Genomic DNA, 26438 nt, shown 5'->3' with positions numbered 1-26438 from the left:
GGGAGACAGTTCCCTGGGTTCCGTTTTCATGATTCTATCCTTTAAAATGAAGTAAGACACAGTTGCTCAAACCTGTTTATTTTGGCAATAGAAAGGAACATTGTGAATACCGTGTGTGAACTAAAACAGGGCTTAAACAAAGAAGATAGAATAAAATAGAAGCCATAATAAAAGTTTCTATTTTTTAACTTTTAAGGTTGGAGGGCTATGGAGAGACTACATCTGTTGCTCATTAGATCTAAAGTGGCCTGATTCCCCATACAGGTTACTTATTTATCTCATGTCCTTCTGCAACTATGCTCATTTCAGTGACAAACATATTTTTAAAATCCTATAATGGATTTCTAATCAATTTCACAATCCTGGGGTAGCTGGCAGTTCATCCCCAGTTTTACTTAAGGATCTCTTACTTGAATATGAAACCATGGTTCTGTAAATAAACTTTTATTATAATTTCCATCATCCTTGACACTAATAGTGTGGGTTGGGACTGATAGTAGTTATATGTCTATGAACATCTGGAAGGACACAATTTCTGCAATGGTATTTTAGAGAATATCAAAAAGATTCTACTGGGATTTACTCTACACATTATTTTTTCTGAGTTTCTGCCAATTCTAATAGATTTGATTTCACGTGGAAATTTTAAAAAACACCATACCAAAATATGCCATTAATATATTACATCTATATTGTGGGTTTTGAGTTGGCTGCCAATTGGCTTCTGATTGTAATTCAAGGTACTGGTTTTTATTCAGTCCGTGTATGTGTGTGTGTATACTGGATGGGGAATTCTGGGAGCTGAAGTCCACACATCTCAAACTTGCCAAAGTTGAAAAACAATGTCCTAGATTTTTTGCAAGTCAGATTTGACAGATCTAAGCAAAATGATTGAGACAGAACAAGGGAGAAGAAGCAAAGGAACAGCTGATACGTTACTTTATCTTATTATTTCTCATTTTCTTTTAACATTTAAGTTATGGCAATAGTGCAGGGCTGAAATAGACTTGGAGAGACCAAGGGTGAAGTTTGCCCTCACTTATGGAAGTTATCCAGATGATTTATCCAGATGTTTTGGAGCCAATCTCTCAGCCCAACCTACCTTGTAAGGCTGCTGTAGGGGAAAATGTGAAAAAGGGGGAGCACTCTATATGGTATCGTGAGCTACTGAAAGAAAGGCAGGATAAAACCATGGTGGCACAGTGGTTAGAATGTAGTATTGCAGGCTAACTCTGCTCACACTGCCAGGAGTTCGATTCCTTCAATACTGTCCAGCTCAAGGTTGATTCAGCCTTCCATCCTTCTGAGGTCGGTAAAATGAGGACCAAGATTGTTGGGGGCACTGTAAACTGCTTAGAGAGGGCTGTAAAGCACTACGGAGTGTTATATAAATCTAAATGCTATTGCTATAAAAGTATAACACATTTTAAAAAGAAAAATGTTAACTTTACAGTTTTATTTATTTGTATATCTTTAATTCACAAGAGGATTTCCTGGCTAGATTTAATATTCATCTATGATTGGTAGGAAAAGAAAAGTATAGCACTTAAATACATTGAAACTGCATGAAAAATAACCTTAGAAACAGAAAAAGAAGCAACAATGTAGCCAGTTTAAAGTGATCTATTAATAACAAGTGATAAAGTATTTTAAAGCCTCCCTGGAATTCTCATAATGTTCTACTGTTACTCTGAATTTAGTGATAATGAATATGTTGAAATGTTCTGTTGAGCTACACATTTCTTTCCAGATCTCAACAGACTCCTTTTTATCCAGTTCCATCACATGATGTCTATCCAGTTCTCAGCATATTTTATCCTATCTAATTGCATGACAGCTATATTTTCCTTCTGGCTGAGCTCTGTATAAGGAGTAAAAATATTTAGAAAAGTTGAAAGATCTAGATATGCATTTGTGTTAAAAATAGAGTTGGGCAGGGTCCATTTTCCCAGATAATTTGTGGTTTTATAAGACTTTATTTCCTTTATGAGTTCTAGTGTCCTAAAAAAAAAACTTCTACAAACATTCTCAATTTTTTCATTCATCTTTAGGTGGATTACTGCAGCATACTACTTTCTCATTTATTTATTTATTAAATTAGAATGATCTGCAATCTGTTTGAGCAGAGAGTTCAATAGGTATAAGAAGTAGTATTTTTTCCCCACTCTATCCATGGGGACAATAATGCTCTCCATTAGGGGACCTCAACCTGAATGAAAGATAGGCTTTCAGACAGGAATTTGTCAGAGAGAGCCTGGCCAAATCAAGGAGTGGAGTCAAATGGGGAATTAGTTCAGAATCCCTACATGGGCATAAGGGGGTAAAATCTGATTCCACTTGAATGGCATTGAACCTTATCTAGGTTGACCCCAGTCTGAGAAGATTCCTCTGTTAAAGGCTGGAGCAATAAAATATTCCTGAGAAGATTCCTAAAGGCTGGAGCAATAAAACTGATAACTGAACTTTGATTGTCCATGCCTGACAAAATTTTATGTTTTCCTGCTTTATTTGACCTGTTGCAGCCTGGATCATGCTAATTATGGAATTTACCACAGAGCTATGATCCTCTTTCAATTAGTTACCCCACACCTGAAAACTAGCATTCTTTGCAGTAATTCTACATTTAAAAAAGAAAAGAATAACAATGGTTAACAGTTAACTCTCTAGATGTCTAGGAGTACCTTGACAGGCAGGAGACATATAACCAGGGGTGAAATCCAGCAGGTTCCGACAAATTCTGAAGAACCGGTAGCGGAAATTTTGAGTAGTTCGGAGAACTGACAAATGCCACCTCTGACTGGCCCCAGAGTGGGGTGGGAATGGAGATTTTGCAGTATCCTTCCCCTGCCATGTCCACCAAGCCATGCCCACCATGCCACGCCCATAGAACCGGTAGTAAAAAATTTGGATTTCACCACTGCATATAACAGAAAGAAGTTCAATGCACTTCCTACATTTTTCTTCATTGCAAGGTAACTTAAATATGAGAGTAATCAATTAGATCATTTGGTGATCTCTTCATATGTTTCATGTCAGATTATCAACCTCTGATTTCTCCTTGAGAGCCTGCCATTAGTATTCCAAAAGCATGTCTAACTTTGGGCATTAGATTAGGGCTGTATGTGCAGCACTGAATCTGTTGTAGCAGCAGGGAGGAAATAATTTTGCTAGTAACAATTGGTTTTCAACAAGACCAAAACTCTCCCTTATTTTCTGGAATTGAAACAAATGAAACTAGGAGGCGACTGTTCATATTCATTTCCAACTGTACCCAATCAGCATCCATGAGGCTGACAGAGTGCACCCTGCAGTTACAATGTCAGTAAATATGTAAAGTATTTTTCCATATAAAAAAAATTGCATTGCTTTGACTGCTTTGAAAATGTGATATCCTAGAAGGAGCAGGGTTCTCTTGATTGAAGATGTGCAGATTTCATCCTCCAAATAAAAATAAACATATTTTTAATGTGAAAAATATACTGCCTGTCATTCTCAGCGGTGAAAAGTTTAAAGCTATTACCATGATGATACAGAAAAAAGCATTTATTCCCATTTTTCTTTAGGGAAAAAAATAAGATAAAAGAATAAGATAAAACTGCAGCCTAATTATGCATGAAAGGAAGAAAAAAAGAATGAGAAGGAATGCAATGTCTATGGAGATTCTCAGTCATCCAGGTCATGGTTGTCCCAAAGGTGCTTTTTCAAGAAGCAATTGGACTTCTTGGATTTTCTTTGAAGACATTTCGCTTCTCATCCAAGAAGTTTCTTCAGCTCTGACTGGTGGGGAATGGAAACATTCCAGGAAGTCCAGTTGCCTCTTGAAAAAGCACCTTTGGGAGAAGGAATATAATAAACTTTATAGTGTTTGGGAATTGAAATATGACATAAAGTCCACTCGTCTTGGAGAAGCGGCTTACAACGTTCAAAATTTGCTAGAATAAAAAATTAGAAAGAGCCAATTCACGAAAACAGCAATACCTTTTATTAATTCTATCCTACTTTGAATGGGCCAACTATAGAATTATACAAATGGAAAGAACATTTCTAGGCATGACACTTCCTGGATTTATGCATTGGACTGAATGGCCCAAATGGCTCCTTCCAACTTTACAATTCTAATAATGAAATAAATCACAGTAAACTAAAGAATGGCAGCTCAAATGGTATAGTGATGGTGGTGTTGAACTAAGAACGGCAATCTCAGATTTTAATCCACTCTTTGCTATGGAACTTCACTCAGTTTTGGGCAAAGCATATTAGCCTAATCTATTTTACACGAGGTTGTTGTAGGAAAAAATAATAATCTTTCATTGTATTTTGATATGGGTGTTTATAAAATGAAAATATGACTACTTCTGAAACTAATAATGATAATTAATAATAAAAAGAATTATAAAATGGTGGCTCCTTGCTTGTCTGCATCTGTGTTGGCTCTCAAGAGTTTTGGAGATCGAAGTGACATCCGGTTTGAGTGATTCCTTTTGTGACAAGAAAGCAGAATTCTATTACCAAACTGTTCTAAGACCATCAGTTTATATTGGATTTGGTGGTATTTAGTAAGAGAGGAACTATTGATAAAGCTGTTTTGGAAAGTCTGTGTTGCTTTGGACTGTTTTGGTTGAAGGTGTCAGCAGCAGAAATGTTGGTGGGTTGTGTGGAGGGTGTGAGATCAACTGCAATCCGAAAGTGCTTGGCGTTTTGGATGGCGGGAGCAGCCTGTACAGCAGGGAAGTCTCCTTCTAGCACTGAGTGTCTTCTGAAGTGTGATCAAAAGAGGAAACAAAGCAAACAGGGAGGACTAACAAGTAGGCTAAAGGCTAATCCATACAGAGTGTCACTACTATCTATTTTGTTTGCTAATGTGCTCCTTCAAGCCTCAGTGGCACAGTGGTTAGAGTGCTGTATTGCAGGCCACTTCTGCTGAGTATCAGCTGCCTGCAATTTGGCAGTTCAAATCCCACCAGGCTCAAGGTTGACTCAGCCTTCCATCTTTCCAAGGTGGGTAAAATGAGGACCCAGATTATTGGGGGCAAGATGCTGACTCTGTAAAACCACTTAGAGAAGGCTGTAAAGCAGCATAAAGCGGTATATAAGTCTAAGTGCTATTGCTATTGTTAAAATGGATTACATGAATCTAGAGTTAACTGGCAGGTGAGAAACTGCTGTGTCATCATTGCAACAGAAACTTGGTTAGACCATTCCATCCCAGAAAGTGCTGTTAGCTTGGGTAGACTTTCAACATTTTGGCTTATTTTCTTTTGAAAGCAAGTATCAGAATATCATTTTTTAATGTATCAGTTGTTCACAGAAAAAAATGACAAAAAAGGTTATCATAGCTTAGCTTAGTTTACTGAGCTTAGTTTAGCTTAGTTTAATTTAGCCTAGCTTAAAACTAATGTAAGAATACAATAGTGCAAAATACAATCATATCTTTTGCCATTCCCACCATAAAATCACTTGGCTTAAATAATGGATGGGCTGGAATCTGACATACAGTAAGAATAATAAGACTATATTTGAATGTGTGTGTGTGTGTGTGTGTGTGTGTGTGTGTTTCCTCTAGCCAGGTTTTTCCTACGTAACCAAGGTATTTCTGCAGCCCTAGTTCAGCAAGTTCTTGCTGGCTGCCAGAAAGAAAAAAGCCCAGAATTGAGTGGATGTGATTCCACTGAGCTAGGGCTGCAGAAAAACCTTGGTTACGTAGGAAAAACCTGGCTAGAGGAAAAACACACATAAAACCTACAAAGAAGTAAGAATATATATATATATATATATATATATATATATATATATATATATATATATATATGTGTGTGTGTGTGTGTGTGTGTGTGTGTGTGTGTGTGTGTGTGTGTGTATAGTTAATATTTCGGGTTTCTTCCCGTGTAATTGTGGATATATCCCTAAAAGGGTAGAAGTGACGTTTCGGCAGAATCCCATCTGCCATCATCAGGCTTATGCCAGTAGTCATTTTGCACTAACTGACGTTGGAATTTCAAATCTGGTGCTGGTATTCTGGGATGGCTCCACCTTTTCATTCTGATTGGTTGGGAGTCCCAGTATGTGTTTATTGGCTTGGCTTCGGGTGTATGGTCGGTTTTTCTCCACTAGGTGGCAGGGCTTTATCTTTGTGGCTGGTTTGAATATGATTTGGTTGGGATTTTTTTTTTTTTTTTTTGTGCAATGTTTGGTCCATGTTCCACATATGGTGTCAAGATTCGAACATGGACCAAACATTGCACAAATATATATATGATCAAAGAATTATTCTTAGGAATTTCCTTCCAACTGTAGCCTTTGTTGATCCCAATTGAGTTGCCTTAGGTGCTTACTTCCAGGTGATTCTTATAAATAACTTCTACAACATTAGCTAGTTTACTAGGCTATGCTTTATGTGAAAAGCTTTACAGCTGTGATTCATTGATCATACTTAAGTCAACATGAGTAGTTCTGCAATTAAAGACTTTGATGTTAAGAAATAAAGACATTGTCCTGGCCAGTTTGCAATTAATCACTTTATTCAAAAGGTAGTTAGAAGGAGTTGGGATGCTTTTTGTCAGAAAGTTTTCAGCAGAGGTCAAAAGGCAAATACATTTTCTGTAAATGTTTCATCTCAGTGGAAATCACTTTTTGTGATTGGTCTAGTATTAAGATTGTTTAATCTTTCAGAGTAAATTTAATGCTAACTATCTTTTAATTCCTTTACTTATCTCGGTTACTTGCTGTAAGGGTCCATGTTTAGAGTTCGTTTGATATCCTTTGTAGAAATGATTAATTGTAAAGGTTACTTCCTTTTTATCATTTATGGGCTTTTAGCTTTCCTACTAACCAAACCTAGGATTTTTAAAGCTGTAACATTTCAGATAAGTAATGACTGTAGAGTTGGAAATGCTAATAGATATCTCGAATAACTATTCAACCTACATTTCATTTAGTTCATGTCAGTGGTGAGTTTCTACCGGTTCGGGTAAACTGGTAGCAGCGGCAGCAGGCTCCCAGACGTCATCACAGGCATCATCACAGATGTTCTGCGCATGTGCTCAGTCACAGTTCCGAATTGGTAGCGAAGTTAAGTGAAATCCACTACTGGTTCATGTTCGTCTAATGTCATCTGCCCATAATATAAATATGTTTGTGTATGTGTATACAATGTGTATGTGTATACAATGATTATAGAGATAGTATACATGCAGACAACATGTGGAAGGGAACGTAAGTAACATTTAGGGAACCTAGAGCTCTGCTGCATTTCACATTCAAAGGAGAAAAAATGCTCTGGAACTATAATCACACATACTCCAGACTAAATTGCTGGTTGACAGTGTGAACAACTATAATTATATACTTAAATAATTAAAATGCAGGTTGGTTGTGTGTACATGAACACATTTTTCTTTCAAAAATTCAAACCCAAGAGCTGGTTGATGTAGTGGCTAAAGACCGGGTTAGTTCTGCCTTAGGCATGAAATTTGGCTGTGTGATGTTGGGACCGTGTTACAATGTATGCAGATTTTAGATGGGTAGAGTCAATTCAAAGTACCTTAAAATGACTTTCACAGTGATCCTCCAAGTTTCTGATTACTGTGTATGAGGGTTAGAACTAGTGATTACAATCTCAGTGGAATAATTCTGTTTCACAGGTATTGTATTTAATTATATAACCTTTGGAGGGATATTGCTGAGGTAGCATCTCACAAAAATAAAATTAGTTTACACTGGTGTGGATTATTTTCCCCTTTATTGCTGTATAATGAATACAAAGAAAAAAGAATCCTTTGTAGACAAATACGGTGAAAGCCAATTTTCCAGTGTAAGAGATCTTAGCAATAATATGGCTTCCATCTATCACTAAAACTCAATTAAAACAGTTTTCTATCTCCAACTAAAGCAAACTGTTTACTTATATTTGTTCAATGTTTATTTCACCAGAGGTTGAAGTCCCAGTTGCAAGAGTAATATAGGCATCTCGGGATATAGCATGGGTCAACAAATTTAACCCAAGGAAAAGAAACTAATCTTTAAGTTGCAACTTGATCCTGGCCTCCTACCTTCTTTTTTTTCAGTAAATGGATGCATTCTAAAGTTATTTGTAGTTCGCATTATGTTTTAACAATTGCTGGATTGAGAATAATAAGGATATGTTCTCTTGCTTTTGTTACAAAGTATTACATTTGTCACTTTAGATTAGCGTTAAAGTTGAAACAGGAATTATATGGATTTAGCTGACTAAAAATATTTGTAGAAGTGTGGTGCTTGTTATTTTCCAAAAAGCAAACAATCCCCCTTTGTTTTATAGTTAATTGGTATCATTTTATATCTGTAGTGTATCATTTATGGGGAAATCAATAATATTATGCCCAACAGAGTTTGCTTCTGAAGTGACCTAAACTGGAATGAACTGTAATTACCAAATGAATCTTTAACTCACGGTCTCCCAATTTCTAGCCTGGGGTCTTAATCACTACATCAAAATAGCTCTTGAATTAGAATGCTTGAATTTGGAGTTAAATTTTGAAAGGAGGATTTCACCAGACCATTTTCAGATCGAATTCAGTTTTAGCAACTGTGCCAAAAAGAAAATGTTGACAGTTTTGCTAATTTAAAAAAAAAAAAAGTTTTAAAAATCCTTTTTTTAATTAAAGGGATTTATAGGGTTAAAATGGCTGATTCAGCAGCATGAAAATTTAAACAATTAAAAATAAAGTTAAAAAAAACAGAAGAAAATATATTATGCAAAAACAATATTCAAGTGGAAGTTGCTTGCTCAAGTGTGCTTTTCATGATTGTAATGACCTATTCTCCAATTGGTTGAGGCTCAAAGCAATCACATAGATTTTCCAGATGATTTATCTCCAACCTGGTAATTCAGACCTTTACATTGCCACTGTAATTGAGTCTATCAACTGCTAGTCATCTTCTTCTTATCTTTCTTCCCACCAGTCCCAGCATTACAGACCTTGTTCAGAGAGCTAGTTCTTGGCATCCAATATATGATAATTTGAGCCTAGTCATTATGCATTGATTTGTTTCATGATCTATTTGTTTGTTTTCTTTTTTATCCATGGTATTTCCTCTGATACCAAAGTTCATAAGTATCAATACTCTTCCTATCAGTGGTGGGTTTCAAATTTTTTTACTACCGGTTCTGTGGGTGTGGCTTGGTAGGCGTGGCAGGGGAAGGATACTGTAAAACTTCTATTCCCTCCCCACTCCAGGAGGAAGTTACTGCAAAATCACCATTCCCTCCCCAGTCCAGGAGAAAGTTACTGCAAAATCACCATTTCCTCCCAATCAGCTGGGACTCAGGAGGCAGAGAATAGATGGGGGCGGGGCCAGTCAGTGGTGGTATTTACTGGTTCTCCGAACTACTCAAAATTTCGCTACTGGTTCTCCAGAACTGGTCAGAACTTGCTGAAACCCACCTCTGCTTCCTATCCTTTGACAATGCTTTGCTTTGATAGACTGTTACAGGGAAACCATTGTTCTCACTGTTTTTAACTTTATGGGTATAGATACATCCCAGTATCTCAATATGTTTTCCAAGGTCTTCACTGATATTCTACTAAGTGCTAGTTTGATATTGCTGCATCCTTTTAATAAAACCTAAAGAAAGTTAAATCAGGAAAGGGATTTTTGGAAACCAGGTATAACTTGTATATGAATTGGAGCACAACACTGATATGTGAATGGAAGATGCTCCTTAATTTTATTTTTCAGAGTGAATTAATGGAATGAGCACCTTCTGGTCTAATATACAGTCAAAACACCATTACTTTTGTCTCTTATTAATATTCTAAATTTTGCCCTGTTATCCTAGAGATAAGAATTCATTTCAAAATGCATTAGAAAGGCATAATTTTAGGAAATGTGTATTTTAGGAGAAAATCTATTCAAAAATGTTGTTGGTAATATTTTCTTGGCTGATTGATTGCAACAATAAAAGAAAAAATAAATATTAAAACCACATTTTTTCCTCTACTATTTAATTTTCCTGTGTATTATAAAGTACAGTAAATTAACTCAATTCCTGCCATATTTAGTATCTCTAATATTAGAAAAGTAGAGTAAACCTTTCTTTGCCGGAGCAGTTTCATAATGCGGGGAAATGTACTGACGGAAAAGTTAACACAATAATAAAGAGTTTTGAAGAACTCTGCAGTTAAGGACAGTTTTCATTTTGTAACTATATCAACAGAACTTTTCCTTAAAGATTATGTTCATATGTAGAAATGATTTATCGGCTAGAAATACTGAATGTGGGTTCCCTAATTCTTATTTCTCTTTGAAACTTCTATTCATACCCCATTTGTTTCTTTCTTTTCTTTAAAAATGATTGTATTTGATTTATCTTGGCATTTTGTTTATTTCCATAAGAAGCAAAACATTGTGAATTTAAATGCAGATTTTTATAATAATATCTTTATATAAAAATGTTCAAACCAATAAAACAGAATAAATGTATAACCCCAGAAGAAACTTATTTTAACTATAAATAAGATGGTCAATGCATTCCTAATCTGTTTTTTTTAAATCAATCAATCAAGCCATAGAGTATTCTATTCCTAGTTGTTTGTTTTTTTAAGAATGAAGTAAATCCAAGAGTATTTTTTTTTATATTGTCCTGATGTTTTTGTCTACTGAAGATGAAAAAAGTTGTAGTTTATGAATTCTTGAAGATACCAGGTTGTAAAAGGCCTGGCTATTATTATTTTTAGTAAATCAAAGCTTCTGTGGATACCAGAAATCTTTTTCCATAGGTTCTGCAACATAGTCTTATGCTTTGAGGGACTTGAATCTTTCATACATCTGGAATGTCTTGTTTGGTATCCAGTGAACTGAGACTCTTTTTCACATGTTGGTGTGCTTGGTTTAAGAGGCAAAAATAGGTACCCTATTTTTGAAGGTTTTTAAACCTAAAACCAACGTTCATTTTTAGCTCTGCCAATATTTGAAGTGCATCCCTTGTCAATACTGTTAAAATTGCTTAAAGCTCTGTCCCTTTCATAAGTTCTGTCCCTTTCATAAAGGAAAGGAAGCAATTATCATTATCATTCAAGTGAATCTATCAAGGAACTGAACTGAAAGAACAGGTCATCCTAAACCACAGCAAGACTTAATGGTCAAGAACAGCAAGAACTGAAGGATCAAGGATAGTCATTCAAAACAAGTTGAGTAATTGGATAGAACTTTATAACTATCCTGAAATCATAGACTTATAGCATTTTGATGAAGTTCTTGGAATTTCACTTATCTCAGAAGATAAAAATGAGTTATGGTCCTAAAAAGATATTATAAGCATTTTTTCATGTAAAACAAACAAATTTTTATAAGCCTACCACTAAACTGTGGATTGACTAATGAAAAAGCAAATTATACAGAGATTATGTTTTAATCTCACCTCAAGAAGGTGAGTCCTATCCATGAATTCTGCCCTACCCATGAATTCTGTCCCAATTTGCTTGCTAACATTTCCAGAGAAAAATTCTGAGCCAAGATCAGTTCTAAAAAAAGAAGAAAAAGAAGAACAGTGCTCTCTGGCAACATCTGTCTTGAAATGTTATTTTGATCTTTACATCTTTTGTACAAAATAAAACACTCTTATACACTCTCTTTGTGTTTCTACTGTAACATCTAAAATAAGGGAGAAACTGCTTCTTTGAAAAGATATATATGAGTTTCAAATAGATAATTCCATGACAACGGGTACAGCAATCACTCTTAGAATTAGCACTAAAAATATTGAAGTGATGGATAGATTGTGCCTGTTAAGATCAACCATCAACAGTAAAGGAACAAACAGTCATGAAATTTGCTACAGACTAGCGTTGGGTAGAACAGCCATGAAGGCCTTGGAAAAGATATTCAGATGCCATGAAGTGTCTATAATTACAAAGATGAGACTCGTGTAAGCAATCGTATTTCCTATGATACTTAATATAAGACAATGGTAGACTTTGAAGAAGCAGAACACGAACAATATTGATGCTTTTGAACTTTGGTGTTGGAGAAAACTACTGACAGTACCATAAAAAGGCAAACTAAACAAATGAATCATCAAACAAATTATCCCAGGCTTTGGACAGGTTCAAACTTTCTTAATCTGGACACATTATGTGAAGACCTAGCTTCCTAGAGAAGGCTCTAGTTAGTACCAGAAAAGATGTAAAGCAAGAAAAGAGCGTGACCATCAGCTAGGTGTATGGAATCAGTTACAGTGGTAATAGGTGTACCATTGAAGACCCGAAAGACTAGGTTAGGGGCACATAGTCATTTAGCTGGCACATAATCAATTTATATATTTTATTTGTATCTTTTTTTTAAGGCATGAAAATTTTATTAAAGTTATTAATTCTGGTAAGTCAATGGCAGGTGTGTGTTCTCTTGACTGAAAAATACTAAAACACAAAAGGGTAAAACCCATAAGATCATTTGGATCTATACTGCTGTATAGATAATCATGGTTATTTTGTGATGAGGAGTATAAAGTTATCTTGGGGCTCCAATGACGGAGCATCACACTGGAGGTGATTGATAGATTAAAACAGTTCCCACCTCTGTTCCCAATTCTGCTTCCACACTCCCCATCTTTAATTGGACCATAGTGTTTGGCTTTGTATTAATTAATTTATAAGTTTAGTTTATACAATTTTTATCTTTTATGATTGTATGGGTGACTAATAAATTTTATGAATGAATGAATGAATCAATCAATAAATCAATCAATTTTATTTATAATAAATAAATAAAGGATTATTTCATTACTTCCATTGAATCATCAGGCAAACATTAAATAGAATATATTCTGGTTTTGAATTTGTTGTCATTTCATCTTGTGAACCCTAAACTAGAGCTTCTTGAAGATTACTGTGAAGATAACATAATTCTCCTTGATGCCAATTTATTACAGTTTTTAGTATAGCATCAATTGAAATGTTCTGCATCATTTGGTGCCAATGAGAGGAAACAGCTTTACTTTGTGAGGCCTTAGAAAGATTATCCTAATACATGATCTCAACTCGAGTTTGAACTGGCCAAAATAAGATGATTGCATGGCTTGGGAAATTAGCAAATATGTTATCAACTGAAGAAATGATGCCAGCATACTTGAAACTAGCAGCACTTAATTCAATTCTGCAAGAGCACTACTTACTTGGCTCTGGAACCTAAACAATACCTAAGATACTTGTTCCTTTTTGGACAAGGTACATGAGTTATATAGCTGCTAATATTTTAGGAATATACTAAACTTATGGTTACACTGATGGACAGTCTTTTGAGTGAGGCAGTAAAAGCAGTTGTGCTCCTTCTTCTTCTTCTTCTTCTTTTTTTTAATTTGATTTATATGCTGCCCTTCTCCAGAGATTTAGGGCGGCTTACAATGCGTTAAGCAATAGCCTTCATACTTTTGTATATTTATACAAAGTCAGTTTATTGCCCCCACAATCTGGGTCCTCATTTCACCTACCTTTGAAAGGATGGAAGGCTGAGTCAACCTTGAGCCTGGTGAGATTCGAACTTACAGTAATTGCAGACAGCTGGTGTTAATCACAATGCTTTTAGTCTGCTGAGCTACCAGGCACTTCTGTTTGATAGTTCAGTGACTTTTGATATCATTGCCTATTATTCATTCAGGATTGTTTCTGTGGATTAATGCTTCTATTTTACAGTAATTCCATTTCAACTTGAACAAAGGGTTCCAGAAATAGAATATGATTGTATTGCTACATTCAAGCAACTACATTGTGAGAAAGATACAGGCTTCTAGGATACCAAATAAATTTCAAACATTATGCAATTTTGAAGCTTTTTCTAATAGCACCTAAAACCCTGAGCAATTCAGAACCAGTTTTCTGCTCATAAATTTGAGGGACTGTTAAAGAATTTCAGAAGAGGACATGCTGGACTTGAATGTCAATGCAATTGGTTAATGTATTGGACTAGAACTAGAGAGAGTTGGGTCCACCCACCCTCAGCTATGGAAGTTTATTAAGTGACCTTAGGCTGAAGTTAATTTACAGGTCTGGAGAAAAATTGGACAACACAATGCTTGAGCTCCCAGAAAAGAGGCAGGGATACGTACCTAAGAAAAATAATAATAAAATGAAATGAGATGAGATGAGAAAAATTGCCTACTGGCTAAGGAATCAGGCTAGAACTCAGGAGACCATGAGTCTCAGTCCCATCTTGTCAATAAAACTGCAGGGACTACTCTAGTCAGTACCAACTGGATACATGTAATCATTGTCAATACCATTGACTGGATACATGTAATCCTGCTGTCCTAATGTTTGTTTTGATGGGCACCTTCAAGGCAGGGGTGAAATCCAGCAGGTTCTGACAGGTTCTGGAGAACTGGTAGCGAAAATTTTGAGCAGTTCGGAGAACCGGTAACAGAAATTTTCAGTACTTCAGAGAACCGGCAAATACCACCTCTGGCTGGCCCCAGAGTGGGGTGAGAATGGAGATTTTGCAATATCCTTCTCCCAGAAATGGGGAGGTAATGGGGATTTTGCAGTATCCTTTCCCTGGAGTGGGGTGGAAATAGAGATTTTGCAGTATCATTCCCCTGCCACACCCACCAAGCCACATCACGCCCACCAAGCCACACCCATAGAACCGGTAGTAAAAAAAATTGGATTTCACCACTGCTTCAAGGCCCCTTTTCTCTCTTCTTAGGATCCTCTATTTTTAAATTGTGCTTAAGCAGAATAGTCCATCAAAAAAAAACAACAACAACAACAAATGAACAGCACTTATTCTGATTTTAATCTCTAGCTGCTTAGTTTCAATAAAATGTAACAGTTTTATATGATGTGTTATGTAGCAGGGGTTCCCAACCAGAGGTAGGATTCAGCCAGTTCAGACCAGTTTGGGTGAACTGGTAGCTCCGTCTATCAACTGAGAGCAAACCGGTTCACTCTGACAATCAGCTGGGCCCACCTGCCTGCCCATGCGCTATACCAACCTATATTTCCTTTGTTTGAAGCCCAGCTGATTGGCACGGCAGAGCGGATTGCCACGCCTCAGCTGTTTTACTCACCAGGGCTGCAGTAGAAGGTAAATTTTAGACCTGTTTTCAAACGCACTGTGTGCGCGGAAAGCACATGCTCAGCAAACCAGTTGTTACACCGGTTGAATCCCACCACTATCCCCAACCCCCGGTCCATGGTCCAGCACTGGGCTGTGGCATGTGAGCAACAGGGGCCACACAAACAAGCAAATCCCCATCTGCGGGAGACAGACAGCATGCAAAATTATGTCCCCTCCGGTCTGTGAAAAAACCTTTCTCCATGGAACAGGTCCCTGGTCCCCAAGAGGTTGGGAGTCACTGCTCTATAGTGTTTTGTTTAATTGTTACTAAGTTGTCTTCAATTCTACATCATGAATCATTCAGAAAGCTTCAGTCATTGGGGATTTGTATATTGCTTAATGAACAAATAATAGCAATTATAAATTCCATAGATTTATTAGTGCTTTGCCACCGTTTTCAGTTTACAATAAATGGGCATTGCCAAATCTGTAATAGGACACGATAATGCTAGATCACATTGAAGATTTTATTTTAAGTTAATGTTATTTGAATGACATGTAGATGAATGTATGGAGAGAAATCTTCTAATGATAAAACTAAAAACTGTCAAGGAATGTTAATGGAGGGAATAAAGCAACTATTCTGTGTTATCTGCATTCGATAAAATAATATCATGAAATGAATATGACATATCCCCTTTACTTTGATATTAGTTGCAGCAAAATATAACTCCTTCCCACACAAGGCTAGTGGATCATAAAAATGTGCATCATTAGCCAAGTTAAAAGGCAGCAGGATTGCAATTTTCAAAAGAAAAATACAAATGATATGGTGGTATAATTTATGAACCATTACCACAGATATATTACCATAATGCAATGCTCTGAAATGACTATCTTCTTCTCTTATAGCTGAAAGAAATCTCACAGTCCAGAAAAAACAAGTGGGAGGGAGAGCAAGAATGATGAGTAGAGTTTGTTGTATCAGCATTTCAGACATACTTCTTATTTTTCTGCCACTAATTTAAAACTTTTCTTTTCTTTTATCCTTCCTTCCTTCCTTCCCCCCTCCCTCCCTCCCTCCCTCCCTCCCTCCTTCCTTCCTTCCTTCCTTTCCTTCCTTCCTTCCTTCCCACACAAAAATACAGCTCTTTCAAGCAGACATTTCTTGTCATATCTCTATTACTAATTCTACTATAGTCTCCCGCCCAGAATACTGAAACAGTCTTTCATGACATTACATATATTTTTAATTTACTATGTAGAATTCCCATCCTTAGGGTTCATATCTATGTTTGCGTAGTAAAATTTGTGTGAGATTTTTGAATAATACCCAGTGTTAAGCCACTTGTCCCTGAATAATTTTCATTCAGGGTTACATCAGAAAAATGTTTAATTATTTTTTTGATAAAATATACAAATGTTCTCAAATATGACTAAATTACCTCAAAGTTTTAAAAATTCATGTAAGGTGAGACAAAATGCAACACTAAAAACATGCCTTGTTCCTTAGAGCACATGATTTCTAGAAGGCAGGTTTGTAATATGAATTTTTTTTTTAAATGGAATTGTTAGGTACATGTTTTTCTTTGCTGTTATGGCTGGAAAGTTAGTTGCAGAGTTACAATTTACATCTTCACAGAAAGAAAATAGTACCATGAGTAATCACTGATATTATCATATTTCAGAGAGTAATTTTATGTATTTATGTATATCAATGGATTTTTTTTAAAAAGGGGACTTTTGTGTGAAACATAGTCAAAACAACTTACAAGCCATTCACTGAAAATAAATCATTCCAGCAAAAAAGATTCCCTCAGGCATTGGGCTGGAATGTCAGATAAATCTAATATAGGTAGTCCTCAACTTAAGACCACATTTGAGCCCAAAATTTATGTTGCTAAGTGAGACATTTGTTAAGTTTTGCCTCATTTTACAACCTTTGTTGACACAGTTGTTAAGTGAATCATTGCAACTGTTAAGTTAGTAACATGTTTGTTAAGTGAATCTGGCTTCCCCATTGATTTTACTTGTCTGAAGGTCGCAAAAGATCATCACAGCTTTGCCTAAATTGCAAGTGATAGGGGTCTATTTTTTCTCTCTCTTCAGCATCATTGCACATAACAGAATGTACAAAAAAATTAATGCATTCTCTGAACATAATATGTGTCATCATTTTCCTCCCTCTTTTCACTGAACTATTTCATCATCTGGTAATGATGTCCAGTTGAAATATAGCCCTGAAATAGTCAGTCTATGTATGTATATATATAGACACAGAGAGGGGGGGAGAGAGAGAGAGAAACACAGACATGTACAAATAAAAATGAAGAGATACACTCCATGATCAGGATGACCTTTTGCAAGCTGGTGTTATCTCAATACTCTGGGACTACAACTCTCAAAATTCTCAACCAGCATGAGCTAGGAAAGATTGTCATAGACCAGGGGTGTCAAACTCAGATTTCATTAAGGGCTGCATCAGGGTTGTGTTTGACCTCAGGGGACTGGTGTGGGTGTGGCCAGGGTGGGCATGGCCAGCTTTATGTCACTCGTGTCAGAGGCACCTCTGCTGGCCCAAGTGCTTTGCCAATGAAAATGGGCTCCCAAGCTCCATTTTCGGCTGTGACAGCCTCCTGCAACCCCCTGCCAGTGAAAATTGAAATCAGGAGGGCTGTGCGCGGCCCTGCCAAGCTCCATTTTCACTGGCAGAGGCACCCCAGGGCAGTTCTTCACTGTTTACAGGGCGGCCCCATGGGCCAGATCTAAGCACCCCATGGGCCAGATCCAGATCCAGCACCCATGCCATAGACTATGCCATTATATACAAGTACAATTTTTTTTCCAAAATATATTATTGAAATAGCAAAACAGGCCATGAAAATTGATAGAAGTCAGTTTTAACAGTAATACCAACACCCGATTTTCCTTTCACCCATCTAATACATCTAGGCTGCAAAATCCAAATAGCCACTATATGGCCTTGCAATCATGTAGTATAGTAGGGAGAGCACATAATTTTGAACAAGTTCTTTATCAGTGCAATACAAAGATTGATCAGTATGATCTCTATGTCCAAGGTAAAAGCAATTATTTAAAAATGTCATATAGCTATTATCTATATATGTGATTGTATAGAAATATTTTTTTTTACTTTTGTGGAAATTATAATTATGTATGTAATTAAACAAACCCACTTATGCATATGTGTGAATATCAATTTTAGTAATTAAAAATGCAGTATTGGATTCATACTTTCATGCTTTCCAGCTTATATGCTTTTTGAAAAGCAATTTCAATATCAGGAAAATCATATTCTGGCATAATGAAATATGTGAAACTAGCCACTAAACAATTCTTTGTGCTAGAGATGAAATGCTAATAGATATCAACAGGAAAGATTACTAGAAGGAAAAATAGTGTATTTGAAAAGAGATATCATCAGCCAAAACTTTTGTTTTAACATATCCTCAATGTTAATTAACCCACCTGAATTACATTCTAATATAGGCTTATATGATAACATCATTATGAATTTCTTGTTCGATCAAACACACTCTTGTTAGTTCAGTTACAAGTTTTGCCACCTCTAGGCTAAATATTAATTCATACTTTACCTTATTAGGGCAAAAATTATGGTCCAAACTGAACTGAAACATGACTTTTCTCAAACCATGACTTCTCCGTCATAAACATATTGACAATGTATGTTAATTGCTTGGAGAAAAAGTGCTGTATACCATAATATTGTTACAGCTAAAATAATTTTGCTTCTAGAATTAGCATCAAAGAATTTTCTGGTGTTGGCTTACATTATTAAATTGTATGTATAGGTTTTTGTTGTTATTTATATCAACTAACAAACAGACCAGATTAAGCAGTCTTAACCAAAAGCATGCTAACTATGAATGATTTTTAAAAAAAATATAGAGGGAGAATGGATCTCTGACAAAGAAGAGTGAAAATTCAAGAAGATGAGGTGGCTGCAATTACAAGAAGAGAAAGGTTTTAGGTTTTACGTCTAGTTTTCACCTTCTTTTTTAACATTAATTGTTGTACCCTCTTAAAATATTGATAGCTGCTTTGAAAAATTAATTGAATGAAAAAGCAGGATAGAGATAGATTAGATGATGATGATAGATAGATAGATAGATAGATAGATAGATAGATAGATAGATGATAGATAGATAGATAGATAGATAGATAGATAGATAGATAGATAGATAGATAGATAATGATGCCCTGAACTGTTTATGAAGTCTCCTGATCCATTACCTAGCAGATCTTCAAGATGATGGATTTTTTTTTTAAAAAAAAGTCGTCTGCAATATTGTTTATAATTCTTTAAAATTAATTATAAGTAATTGATTTAACATTGTTTCACTGTTTTCCCAGAACTAAGGGCTCCAAACCTATAAAATGTATTCCTTAACTGATATTTTGTTATATTTCACAAGCTAACTTTGTGATCTATAATTATGTTTTTGCATTCATTATTTTTAAACATGTAGGGTTTTGTTTTTTTAAAAAACTTGTTAAATAGTGAATGACCTGTTATGAACTACACCAGAATTTTTAAAAGGAAAAACTATTCACACATGAAGGAGTTTGGTAAATGCTGTGATTTTCTGCTCGACTTGAGATTATTCTACGATCTAGATATAAGAATGTTAATCAACCTGTACTAAAATGTAAAAAAGGGTATCAATTAAAAATCAAACAAATTGTTGTTTCTAGTATCAGAAAAGAATGTTTGAAAAGATCCAGTTAGAAAAATCAGATAATCTTATTCCCACCACATGTCCTTGATTTCTATAAAGCTGCTATAAAGCTCCTAATTTAATTTGGTTTTATTTTTTCTAAGTTATGATTTGGCTACATATTCACAGATCTTGACTAAAATACCAACATTCTCAAAAAGTATAATATTCATTTTTATTCTTTACCTAATTCCTTCTTAGATAGAAACATTTTTATTATCCAAAGAGATACAAAAATTAATATGATTTTATTTAAGAACATTTGTTTCTGACATTTAAATAGGGTGTCAGATTTTTATTTTAATATATACAGAGATTTCATGCTTAAAAAGAATACCATATGTTTCCTTATTCAGGATACTCTACTCTAACCCCCCCACACTTTACCATATATATATATATATATATATATATATATATATATATATATATATATATATATATATATATGTATATGTATATGTATATGTATATGTATATGTATATGTATATGTATATGTATATGTATATGTATATGTATATGTATATGTATATGTATATATATATATATATATATATATATATATATATATATATATATATATATATATATATATATATATAATAGTAAATGCTGAAGCATTTATCCATGCATGTCAATTTTGCCTGTATACAATGCACATTCTCATTAATGTTTTCCAGTCATTCTAGACTTAGGAAAAGAGTGTCCAAAAGTACCATATTTAGCTTCTATCTGAAATTCTCCCGAGCTGTCAATTTAGGTGTTAAAGAGACCATTTGTAAAGCTTGGCTGGGAACTGCCATTATTGACTGGAATGTGTGTTTACCATTACATTCAATGATGAAAGTGGAACATGTAGCATATGAATAAATGTCAGCAGATGTTTCTTTTAAATGGCCTGAATTCAACCTCCTGTTGTTTGTCTTGAATACAAATATTATAAAAGGGAAAAAGGCAGAAAATTTTATGACATAAGTGCAAAGATAGTTCTTTTTTTAAAAAAAACACAAAAATAATTATCAGAGTCAGTAGAGAGTGAGGAAAGTTTAATTAATAGGAATAATTGAGTGTTGCTACTGCTTAATTTGAAAATGAGAGAAAAGGATTAGAACAGCAGTTCACCATTGCCTGGAAACCTACATTCTTCACTCCACAAGATTTGGGAAAGGTCGGCAAGATTTGTTACCGAAATTGAAGCTTCCGATAAAGTTGTAGTTTTGTACAGTTTCCACTCTTTTGCTAAAAAAAAAAAAAAAAAAAGCCCAAACAAACAAAAATAATCCCAAGAAACAGGTGGCGATGGAAGAAGGGCCACCATGCCCCCTCCCCTCTTCTTGGAATGTTCTCAGTTACTTGGATGAAATGATTCCCTTCAGAAATTCTCACACTTCATGGGGCCTTTCAAAGATGTTCAGCAACTCGAGCACCAAATGTTTGCTATGCGTGAGAAAGTCAACACAAAGAAATAAAAGGGAAAAATACAGAGGGCTCTTTTTTAGCAGCATTGTGATGATTACGGGTTTAAAATATGGGAGGCTTTCTTTTCTGTCAGTCTTGCTGTTACTTTACTCCAGTGTCCATCAAGAAATGTCACTTCATTTGGGAGTCATCCATTCCAACTAAGTTTCAGGCAGAACTCATTGGAATTGGCTGTAGGCTGAAGTTTCCATCATGGTTTTTGGTTAAGTAATCTTAAACAAATGCCTGAGGCCTATATCCATGGAATCTTTGTTTATTTCTTTTTTTAACATTTAATATATGAAGAGACTATTTCCTCCATTGTGGTTGCAGTAACGAAAGCCAAGGATGCCTATAAAGGGGGTTTGCCTTGATGAACAGCTCTGAAGATCTTTTCTTTTGGAGGAAATGAAGCATTGCTCCCTCCTAGGGCTCCTGCTACTGCTCCAGAGATCACAGCTTCAATCATATTTGAATTTAGGATTGAGCAACCTAAATGCCAGATTTCCATATGGCCTCAGAATTCCGATTTTCTATCCTTTGGTATTTTCTCTGATTCCAATGATTTGAGAATGAATGGCACAGTTTTCTACTATGCTGAGACTAAAAAGGCGCATATCAACTTGAATTCCTGCTTCTAAATCAGAGATGGTTTGTCTTTTTCTAATTGTTAGCCAAATGAAATGTGTGAATAGGCTTGCATTAATGGGGGAATGTCTAAAGCAAGCATATGTGTGGCATATAAAGAATCTGCCTCCATTGGAAGGGAGAGAGTGGAGGAGAGCTATCACTTTCACTCCTGATGATGAACTTCCTTATGAATCGGACTGATCACCTTCATCCAGCATGGCTATTCACATGTTCTTATAGTCCCCATTATCCCATTACCATAGATAGGAGAGAGATATTGAAATTGCCTACTTTTCCCTTTTACCCTCCATCTTATAATTTGCTTATATTGGAACAATCTGTAATTAATTGAAATTATAGTTTGACCAAACAAGATGATGAGGATGTATTTTGGGGTTTTGTTTTCTTGGTTATACATTTAAAACCTGTGACATTCCTAGTTCAAATTTTTAAAATTTTTGATAAGAATATTTAATAAAGTTTTCAGTGTAAATATAAAAAATGGTGAGAGCTTGCTCTTAAGCCCACATAAGAGCAATATATAGATATAAGCAAGAATTTAGATACAAAGTTAAATATTGAACAATCTTATGAGATATTTGAGGGGCTGCCACAAAGAAGGGTCAACCTATTCTCCAAAGCACCTGAAGGCAGGAAGTAGGACCAGAAGACCTCCAAATTCCCTTCCAACTTTGTCATAGCAATAGCAGTAGTATTTAGAATCATATACCAAATCCATAGTACTTTACAGTACCTCTCAGTGGTTTACAAACCAGCATATTGTCCCCAACAATCTGGGTCCTCATTTTACTGACCTTGGGAGGATGGAAGGCTGAGTCAGCCTTGAGCCAGTCAGGATCGAACTCCAGGCTGTGGGCAGAGTTTGTCTGCAATACTGCATTCTAACCCCTGCACCACCATGGCTCTTCTTACTCTTAACAACATCTTAATGTTATATTAATACCATCATCCTGTTGGCTATTTCTTCACATCAGTATTATAGATATGTGTTATTTCAGTAAGTTTATATACGATATATATATATATATAAGTTTATATATGATATATATATATATATATACTTTATTCCTAGCTGTGTGTCAGTTTATACAATAAAGCTGCAATGTTAAAAGTGAGGAATAATTGGGACTCTACAGAATTTCAAACATGATAAAGTTCCACAGATGAATAGTCAGCCTGTGTTTTGGAAACACATGATACAAGTTTAGTTCTTGCCAATTCCACTCCTTATAACCCACATTCCCAGAGGATCAGTCTGAATGTACTAACTCTTGTATATAGTGAGTTAACATAGAGTTCAGTGTATTTAAATAATTGCAGATTGCCCTTCAAAAATATTGTATGGCTGTGCCACTGGTGACATAAAGTGAAACGTACAGTGCAGATCCACTGGAAAAATATTGGTTTGAAATACAAATATCTCATGGCCATGAGCTAAAGAATTATAACACCCAATAATTGTAGGTATTTGTGTGCATAATCCATGACTCTCAGAGGAAGGAAGGCATTCTGTGAAGTCTTTATATTAACAGCCAATTTGCCTTGCTATTGGTAAATCATTAGAAAATTTTATGGAGAGGAATTTTATTTTTCTCTCATGGTACATAGGAAGAGATTTTCTTATTACCTCCAGATAATTTCTGATTTCTATATTATCGTTGAATCCATTGTCCACATCCAGATTCTCCAACAAAGGTGCAAGACTTAAATTTGAACTAAATATAGCTTCCTTTTTTTCCCCTTCAGTTCCTCTTCCCCTCCTCTTCTCTGCAGATTTCTTTACAATCCTTCAGTTAAGTTTACTTGTGTCAAACAAGCCATTTGACACTTTGCAAGATCCTATTGCACTCTTGGGGTCCATTCTTCTTTTAATGTGCATGCATAACTGCCCTTGATGCTAGAGTGAGTTATGGATGCATACTGGAGAGAGAATAGATCTCTTAATCCTGCTTGGCAGGATTCCCTCACTAAGCTTTGGCCCCAGCAGGCATGTGTAGTGTTTGGTGACCTTTTGCACTAGGCCAATCAATCCATTGTGGGCTAAAGTAAAACTTCCTTTTCTTGTCAGGCAGCAAGGCAGAGCCCCATCTGGAATTCTTTGAAGTGTAGCATCAGAAGTCTAAAATGTATAAAAACTATTTGATCAGTAATAATATTGAGTTTAGGGAGGGACAAACAACTTCCCCTCCTACCCATTTCCATTTGGTAGATTGTTTAAATTATATATCAACATTCCAAGGGATGACATTATTTGGAATTTTTGACTAACATCTAGCTGAAATCTCTTCATAATTTCCCAGTGTAAGTAGGATAAAGTAGGATAAACTCTCTTACCTGCTTTCTGACAATAATAGGTTATGGTATCTTCAAATTATTGGAGTCCAATTAAGATATGGCTGGAAGAAATGATACAACAGCGTATTGATTTAAAACCAGAACTGTTCCTATTGGGTATCCTGCCAGAAAAAAAATAGCAAAGAAAATATCTATTTGATTATACATGTGATAACTGCTGCAAGGATTGTTTATGCAGAATACTGGAAAGCAGAGAGAATACCTTTGGAAGGAGAAGTAATTTAAAAAAAATTAGATTGTGCAGAAATGAATAGATTGACTTTGATGATTAAAGAAAGAGAAGATTCAGAATACTTTAAGATATGGAATCAATTTTACTATTGCTTAGAAAAGAGATACAAATAAGTAAATTAATAGTTATATATAAAAATGCCATAACCAGAATATTTTGTTAGGATGAATTGTTGTAATTGATCCGATAAGAACAAAGACAGAAGAAGTAACAAAAAGAATGATTGGAGACAACACCGAGATGTCACACGGAAGGAATGACTGATGTATTAAATGTTTGTTTGTTTTAAAAAATAAAAAAACTTTAAAAAAATAGGTTATGATATCATCATGGGTCAAAACTATCTTTTATTAATAAAAAAAAAGTACAACCTGATAGTAAAAGCAATTCCATTCAATGAATTTCAATCCTTTGAGACTCTGGAGGGGATGGATTTGGGTATTTAACCACCATTCATGATAATGAGGATTACTTAGTTCTGTCAACTGGCACTAATATGGGGCTAGACTCTGAGTGATTTACAAGACAAGAATCAACCCCAAACACTTATTGGATTGGAATGTTTACAGTCAGGTTACAAGTGACTTGTCCTATAATTGCTGGAAAACATCTATTATGTTTGTTCATTTAAAAAAAAATCTTTTTCTGTTTCAGTATTACAATTTGTTCATTAAAATGCATTATTCTGTTACAATATTTCAATAATAGCAACATATATAACACACACACACATAATATATATAATTTATTAAACGTATTGGCCACCCATCTTACCACAGGGTTGTCTGTCTGTCTATCTATCTATCCGGTTTAGACAAAAAACATTGGGTATTGGAGAGACCTATATACTATATGTCTGTGTGTGCATTTGTGTGTGTGTGTGTGTGTGTGTGTGTGTGTGTGTGTGTGTGTGTCCCCAAATTTAAATAAAGACATTCCTTAGAAAATTACAGGCAGAAGTATTACAAGAAGAAAACAGGGACAAAATCTACATACAGAGATCATATATAGCAGCTTAATAACAGTAACAAATATTCACTTCTGTGAACAGCAACTGTTCACAGCTGCTTAATAACAATAACAACTATCCACCCTACAGAACCAGTCAGATGATTAAATATAAAACTATTGCAAGATATTCCTGAAGCAACACACTTAGATCTAATCAGCATACCATTTTGTTCAAGCATTTCTGCAGAAACATTGGAAGAAGCTAGTAAAATATATATTTTACACCAGCAAGGAAGACTGGGCTATCCATGTATTCCAATTCTTTTAATTTTTAATATTTATATGAAAGTCAATTTATTTTCCAAACGGACAGTAGTAATTCTATGTATTTATTGTAACTGTGCAGTACATGTTGTATGTATAAAGTATGGTGGAGGGGGAAATGAGAATCTTTTAGTTAGGACAGTATGATATTTAGTTATTGTAGCATAATGTGATCATAGGCAGGAGGCAGGAAAGGCAGAAAGATTTTTTAGAAAACCTACATTACCTTAATAATAATTATTTCATCTTCTTTTATTACCTGTGAAACATCATTACATTACTTACATAGTTGACTGGTTCAATACTGGTTCATGACTGGTTCAATACTATCTAAGTCAATTTCTTCTGTCTTTCATTGAAAGAATACTGATCTACCTGTAGTATGCTGCAATCTGTGACTCTCCTTTATGAAGTAAACACAACACACACTCAGAGAAATTACTTAAAGCTTATAGTTAAACCTCCTATTCTTGGTTTCGGGGGCTCTCATTTGCTGAAAATGTTTCTGCTGGCATTCGATTCTCTGCATCCTAATATTTTTATGAAATTATGTATTTATATTTACATTTTCCTTTGGCTTGCCAGATCACTATTTCAAAATGATGAAATCGAATGAGGGTAATCTACTTGCCTTTCAGTTCTGCTTTTCAGCATGTAAACTTTTCACCTGGTAAAC

At 35.2% G+C, this 26438-nt stretch overlaps 1 long non-coding RNA gene across 1 annotated transcript in view; it reads right to left on the bottom strand.

Annotated features, from left to right (window-relative positions):
* The window catches only part of LOC117665739 (uncharacterized), a 48401-nt gene extending 24071 nt beyond the window's left edge, over nt 1-24330 (bottom strand). The window contains exon 1 of the long non-coding RNA XR_004591453.3: nt 24235-24330. This is a non-coding gene — a long non-coding RNA (uncharacterized LOC117665739). The remainder of the gene's footprint in view (nt 1-24234) is intronic.
* Between the last annotated feature and the right edge of the window lie 2108 nt (nt 24331-26438).

Source organism: Pantherophis guttatus, chromosome 1, assembly GCF_059756535.1.
Source record: "Pantherophis guttatus breed Tessera chromosome 1, ASM5975653v1, whole genome shotgun sequence".
NCBI lineage: Eukaryota > Metazoa > Chordata > Lepidosauria > Squamata > Colubridae > Pantherophis > Pantherophis guttatus.
The sequence above is the reverse complement of the archived record's forward strand: the minus strand, read 5'-3'. Positions and strand labels throughout refer to the sequence as shown.